Source organism: Nerophis lumbriciformis, linkage group LG04 (assembly GCF_033978685.3).
Source record: "Nerophis lumbriciformis linkage group LG04, RoL_Nlum_v2.1, whole genome shotgun sequence".
Lineage (NCBI taxonomy): Eukaryota > Metazoa > Chordata > Actinopteri > Syngnathiformes > Syngnathidae > Nerophis > Nerophis lumbriciformis.
The window spans coordinates 15,829,123-15,837,087 of record NC_084551.2 but is presented as its reverse complement, the minus strand read 5'-3'; positions in this window follow the sequence as shown (position 1 = coordinate 15,837,087).

Sequence of the window (7,965 nt, the reverse complement as noted above, 5' to 3'; positions counted from 1 at the left end):
GCTGCTCCCTGATTTCCGTTCCGCAATTTCCAGCACACCTTCAACACATCCACAAGTCTGTGAATTCTCACGCAGTTGCTTTTAGCTGCTGGCATTACACGACAGGCTCTTCTCACTCTTTCCTGTGTCTCCCTCTCACAGACAGCGAGCGCGGCTTCTTACACACGTCACATACTGTCACGACATACGTCACATACGTATACGTCCTCCCCGAGCAGAGAGGTAGCAGCATGGCTAACGTTAGCTGTGATGCTAGCGCAGCCGCTAAGGTGCGCGCCTGCTCAAGCGTCCTCTGCGCACGGCAAATCTATGCCACGCACAAAATCAAATAAAAAAATAAGCGCATAACAATTTCCGACACACGGACACGACAGAGAAAACAGTTTTCGTCATCATTGTTCAAATATTGTAACGTCTGTCGAGACGCTTATCTCCATTCGGTGCCACACGTCCACACCATCAAAAATGCCGAGGCAAACATTTCCAGATCAACACCGTATGAAAAAAATAGCGATTTTTTTAATTGTGATTTCATTCTCTGCATGAAAGTTTAAAAGTAGCATATATTAATGCAGTATGAAGAAGAATGTTTTAATGTAGACACATAGAATCATCATACTGCTGTGATTATATGCATCAAGTGTTCATTCAAGGCTAAGGCAAAATATCGAGATATATATCGTGTATTGCTATATGGCCTTAAAATATCGCAATATTAAAAAAAGGCCATATCGCCCAGCCCTAGTTCAATAATGCCATTTCTGTTTGTCATGTATAATTTGGTCTATTTTGTGTTTATCATTGAATAAACAGGTCAGTTTCTTGTTACCAACCATTGTGTATTATTCAAACTCCCCTAATTCAGCTGGCTAGTTGTTATCAAGAGTACTAAAACCCTTTTCAACATGATTCTGACAACTAAGTAGGCTAAATAACTTTAATACATGCTCGGATAGGCCAGTATCGGTCAGTATCGGTATCGGATCGGAAGTGCAAAAACAATATCGGTATCGGATCGGAAGTGCAAAAACCTGGATCGGGACATCCCTACTCTCATTCAATGTGTTTTCTTTATTTTCATGACTATTTACATTGTAGATTGTCACTGAAGGCATCAGAACTATGAATGAACACATGTGGAGTTATGTACTTAGCAAATAAAGGTGAAATAACTGAAAACATGTTTTATATTCTAGTTTCTTCAAAATAGCCACCCTTTGTTCTGATTACTTTTTTGCACACTCTTGGCATTCTCTCGGTGAGCTTCAAGAGGTAGTCCCCTGGAATGGTTTTCACTTCACAGGTGTGCTTGAAGCTCATCGAGAGAATGCCAAGAGTGTGCAAAGCAGTTATAAAAGCAAAGGGTGGCTATTTTGAAGAAACTAGAATATAACCATATGTTTTCAGTTATTTATTTTTTATTTTTTTTGTCCTGTCCAGCTTCTCAGACAAATCATATAGTTGATGTAGATGCCCATGTCGGCTGTTCAGATTTAATTTACAAAAGAGAAGTGTAGGATACCTCTCTTGTTGCCTTATTTGTATTTGACTTTATTAAATGTATTTATATTATCATTTGGTGCAGCCGGGCCGTAGCAGGAGGGGATAGAAAGAGAAAAAAAAGGAAGACAGAGGGGGAAATTGTGGGGACAAGAGGGGGATTAGACAGAGAGACAACAACAACAACAACAATAGAGCAACATCAGCAAATACGACATGTACAAATATGATGGTGAAAGTAATAGCAAATAAGCAGTTAGCGAAAATAAAAAAATAATACAGAAATGACAATGAGCATTATTACACTACAAATGGAGCAATACAAATACCAATAGAAATAGCGCTATTGATAATGAACAATACCAATAATTTACCTCTATTATCAACAATACAGTTGTTTAAATGTATATACCGTATTTTCCGCACCATAAGCCGCCCTGGGTTATAAGCCGCGCCTTCAATGAACGGCATATTTCAAAACTTTGTCCACCTGTAAGCCGCCCCGTGTTATAAGCCGCATCTAACTGCGCTAAAGGAATGTCAAAAAAACAGTCAGATAGGTCAGTCAAACTTTAATAATATATTAAAAACCAGCGTGATGTGGGCGCGCATGGAGTCGTATATCAACATGGACGGAGCTGCGTGACAAAAGCCACCCGGCCTCTTCGCGTAAACTTACCTTAACCACTCGCTCATCTTTTCTTCATCCATCCATCCCTTCGAGTTAGCTTTTATGATGACGCCGGCTGGAAAGGTCTCTTTTGGCAAGGTCTTCCTTTTGAATATCACCATGGGTGGAAGTTTCTGGCCATTAGCATGGCAAGCTAGAACCACAGTGAAGGATGACTTCTCATTCCCTGTGGTGCGAATATTCACCGTACGTGCTCCCGTTGTACCCACAGTGCGGTTCACAGGAATATCAAAAGTCAGTGGAACCTCGTCCATGTTGATAATGTTCTCTGGCCGGATCTTTTTTTCAGCTATCTTGTTTTTACAATATGCACGGAAAGTAGCCAGCTTTTCTTGAAAGTCTTTAGGCAGTTGCTGTGAAATAGTAGTCCGTGTGCGGATGGAGAGATTGCGTCTTTTCATGAACCGGAAACCTGTCGCTTAGTAGGAGCCATTTTGTGGTCTTTACAGATGTAAACACACAAAGGAAATGAAACGTAATATCCGCGCGCTTTTTCTTCTTCTACGCGGGCGGGTGGTTGCTTACAGTAGAAGAAGAAGCGCTTCCTGTTCTATGGGGGCGGGTGCTTACCTTGGCGGTTGCTTGCGTAGAAGAAGAAGCACTTCCTCTTCTACGGGGAAAAAAGATGGCGGCTGTTTACCGTAGTTGCGAGACCGAAACTTTATGAAAATGAATCTTAATATTAATCCATATATAAAGCGCACCGGGTTATAAGCCGCACTGTCAGCTTTTGAGTAAATTTGTGGTTTTTAGGTGCGGAAAATACGGTACGTAATTATAACTTGAGATACGAAAGAATGCAGAAAAATGGAGGGGAAGAAAGAGAAGCAACCTACCTTAACCTTGTAGATTGTTATAGTAACAATAGTTTAAGCTTTGTCAGTGTGCCTTGTGTTGTACCCAGTTTACCCTAGGGCAACATCGTTAATATATGTTTGATGAAACGTGATTATGTGCATGAGTGTATACATGCATATGTACTTGTATATGTACAGAATGTGTATATGTGTTTGTACAGTGAATGTATATGTACAGTATGTGTTTTCAGTTATTTCACCTTTTTTTGTTAAGTACATAACTCCACATGTGTTCATTCATAGTTTTGATGCCTTCAGGGACAATCTGCAATATAAATAGTCATGAAAATAAAGAAAACGCATCGAATGAGGAGAAGGTGTGTCCAAACTTTTGGCCTGTACTGTATATGCAAAATATATGAGGATTATCGGAACACCGACAATACTGGGAGGCGATGCAATGTAATTTATGAAGGATAAAACTGTTTTGCGTCTCTTTTTTTGCATTTGTGCAAACTGGCACAGTTACGCATAAATGGCTGTGAAACAAGAGGCGATGGCACTACAAAGACGGATGATTGAGAGAGAGGGAAATAATAGTCCATATGTGCGTGCCCACTAGGGTTGTACGGTATACCGGTATTAGTATAGTACTACGATACTAATTAATCATATTCGGTACTATACCACCTCTAAAAAGTACCGGTCCCCCGACCCCCCGTCGTCGTCACGTCGTGGCATTGCTGGTTTACGAGCAGACTAGCTAGTTCGGCAGCGTAGACAGAAAAGGGAGAACGGACGCTTAAAAACTTAACGATAAAGGTGAAGTTATAACACTGAAACGCCCTCAGGAAGAGGTGCTTTAAGACATGGCTAGCTAGCTAGTGGCTAAAGTCCAGCCCCAGTCGGCAGTGTTTTAGCTACTTCTAAATCACTAATCCTGGTCTCCATGGCGACAAATAAAGTAAGTTTCTTACAAGTATCATCCCTGCAGGACTAGGAATAGCTAAACATGCTTCACTACACACCGTAGCTCACTGCCGTCAAAATGTAAACAAACGCCATTGGTGGATCTACACCTGACATCCACTGTAATGATACCAAGTACAGGAGCGTATCTAGTCGATATTACTATGATTACATCGATATTGTTTAGCATCACAAAATCTTCTTTCGCTTTTTTAAAATGTATATTATGTTTATAAACTCAGAAAATATGTGCCTGGACACATGTATGATTCTGTAACGACTTGGTATCGGATTGATACCCAAATGTGTGGTATCATCCAAAACTAATGTAAAGTATCAAACAAGAGAAGAATAAGTGATTATTACATTTTAACATAAGTATAGATAGAACATGTTAAAAGAGAAAGTAAGCAGATATTAACAGTAAATGAACAAGTAGATTAATAATTCATTTTCTACCACTTGTCTTTAATTATTTTGACAAAACAATAAAATGGAAAATGACACAATATGTTACTGCATATGTCAGGGGTTAAATTAGGAGCCTTTGTTTGTTTACTTATTACAAAAAGGCAAGTTGTCATGTATGTTCACTATTTTATTTAAGGACAAAATTGCAATAACAAACATAAGTTTAATGTACCCTAAGATTTTTTGTTAAAATAAAGCCAATAATGCAATTTGTGGTCCCCTTTATTGAGAAAAAGTATCAAAGTACCGGAAAGTATCTAAATACATTTAGGTACCGATACCGTTCCCAAAATATTGGTATCGGTACAATACTAGTGTCCACATATTTGGACTGTCAGAAATAAAAGATACAAATATTAAGACACATTTTCTATTCAGCAATGACATTTTATAACCGCTGGATGATTAAGAGGCGGAATAAAACAAATCAAACTGATTCGTTTTGGTCTTTGGTGTTATTTTTTTGTTTGTTTTTCAGATACGAAAAATGTATCTCCTTTTAAAAAAAAAACTTCTTGCAAAATTCATTTTCTTGCATCGGGCTCATTCCAGAGGCACCGTCACAACACCAGAGCACACCATGCAGCTTAGAGTGGGTTCTGTTGTCTCGATCGCGCTTCAATAAAGCCTAGAAAAGGTGGTTCATATTATATGTGTATGCTGCATGTCAACAGCATGATGAAAAGCCAAGGGTTAGATAATATGATGCCATAAATGTAGGGAGAAATGAGTGTCTCCATGGCGACAGGATAGTGCATGCAAAAATGTCATTTAATAGGGCGATCTGCACCACTTTTGTACTTGTTATCAATTGTACACACAGTCTTAGTACTGTAGATCCACAGGAAGCCCACTAATAGTGCACACAATGTTATAGTTTGCACATGCTATTTGTTTGGATCTTAATAGATCAGGCCCTATATGCATAATAGATACCAGAAAGTAGACTAAGACTAAGATCACCACTCATTGCCATGTATTTTGGGTGATGTAGACAAACTCTATAGTCATGTTGGTCCACTAAACAAAACCAGGGAAGTAAAGTACAGTACTAGTGTTCTCACAGAGGTTTAGTAAGATGTTGTACAATACGTACTGTACTATAATAATTAAATGCTTGAAGTGTACTAACTGAGTAAAAAAAAAGCTTATTTTTTTAATGAAGCACGTTCCAAGCATAACCAACTATTTTACAATTGGTGGCGTTTCCATGGCAACGTAAACTTTCGGTCATGTTTTGTAGAGTGTGTTGTGGCTGGACTCGCTTTGGAATTGAACGCCGCTTTGTCTGTGCATGCCCTTGTAAAGATGGAATGTATAATATTTACTCTTTGTGTTGTACAATTTCCTACTATATTCCTGTGAGAACGTAGACGGATCGATTTGTATACACAATTACGCTTAAAATGACACATGCGGGTTTGTTTTGGTCACTTGGGGGGGAAAAAAAAGGATGGTCTTTTCTTGCAGCATTCTTGCAAAAAAAAAAAGTCAGTTGCCAGTGAAAAATAATTGTAACAGTTGTCGCAGTAATTTATTGATATTTTAAATAAGACTGCTGAGAGCGGCATTTCCGTGATATGTGTTATGAAAAATGTGCAAAGCGATGATGGAATGTGTAAATAAATCTTGATAAAGTGCCACACTGTCGCCTGCAGTATGTATATAGCGGGTGTTGCTATTATTAGAAGGTACAAAGGAGCTCCAGTGGGAATGAAGAGCTTCTGCAAAGTGATGTTTTGTTTTTTAGCCCACTCTGTAGTTTTGATTTGTGCTTGGTAATGGAAAATCATTTCAGTATTGTGTTCCGCAAATGTGCACCACCAAGTGCATTCTGAAGAAGAAAAAAAAAAAGCTTGTTTTGATCCATTCTGTTGTGTTTTGTCATTTCAAACCAGTCAGAGGAAATGGTTTGCCTTCAAAGTGAAATGTGTGGAAGACTAAAAATGTATTGTGTTGTATAGCCTTTGTTGTGAAATATCATTATTCTGCACTTTTACATCTCCCTCTGCTTTGAGTTCAAATGTTATTTTTTTAGGCATTCTACCAAACCGCTGTTCTGTGATGTGTAATGCACGAGCACAATATTTTGTCTGATGGTTATTCTTCTTACCTATCTGATGCTTTGTGCATATTTCTATGGCAAAACAACTTTGTTGCTTTGTGTTCTCTTGTTATTGATCATGTTGATTTTTTTTTTGTATCGTTGTCAGTCTGTAATAAATAGAGAAGGTGACAGTCGTGCAAAGTGCGTCATTGCCCATTGCTCATTTAAAGGGGTTGGTGGCAGGCGGGATCGTTAAAAGTTCCCACCTTAAGATTTTATAAAAAATAAAGGTAGGCCCACTTGTTGATTATAAAACATGTACAAATCTAGTGTAACGTTATCTGTGATGAATATAGTGAAAGTATGTATCCAACTAAAGCTACTGTTGCGTTCATGCAGCGTTGCTTGCAACGTAGTGTTGTCCCGACACCAATATTTTGGTACCAGTACCGGTACTTAAAAATGATTTTGATACTTTTCGGTACTTTTTCTAAATAAACGGACCACAAAAAATTGCACTATTGGCTTTATTTTAACAAAAAATCTTAGGGTACATTAAACATATGTTTCTTATTGCAAGTTTGTCCTTAAATTAAATAGTGAACATACAAGACAACTTGTCTTCTATTAGTAAGTAAGCAAACAAAGGCTCCTAATTTAGCAGCTGACGTATGCAGTAACATATTGTGTCATTTTCCATTCTATTATTGTGTCTACATTATTAAAGGGGAACATTATCACAGTTTCAGAATGGTTAAAACCATTAAAAATCAGTTCCCAGTGGCTTATCATATTTTTCGAAGTTTTTTTCAAAATTTTACCCATCACGCAATATCCCTAAAAAAAAGCTTCAAAGTGCCTGATTTTAACCATCGTTATATACACCTGTCCATTTTTCTGTGACGTCACATAGTGATGCCAACACAAACAAACATGGCGGAAAGAACAGCAAGCTATAGCGACATTAGCTCGGATTCAGACTCGGATTTCAGCGGCTTAAGCGATTCAACAGATTACGCATGTATTGAAACGGATGGTTGTAGTGTGGAGGCAGGTAGCGAAAACGAAATTGAAGAAGAAACTGAAGCTATTGAGCCATATCGGTTTGAACCGTATGCAAGCGAAACCGACGAAAACGACACGACAGCCAGCGACACGGGAGAAAGTGAGGACGAATTCGGCGATCGCCTTCTAACCAACGATTGGTATGTGTTTGTTTGGCATTAAAGGAAACTAACAACTATGAACTAGGTTTACAGCATATGAAATACATTTGGCAACAACATGCACTTTGAGAGTGCAGACAGCCCAATTTTCATCAATTAATATATTCTGTAGACATACCCTCATCCATGCTCTTTTCCTGAATGCTGATCTGTCCAGTTTTGGAGTTGATGTCAGCAGGCCAAGGAAGCTAGGGTTGATAGGGGGTTTAGCTCGCTCGTCTGCGGGAACAAACTGCCGCCATTGCTTGCCGTGCTACCGAGGCC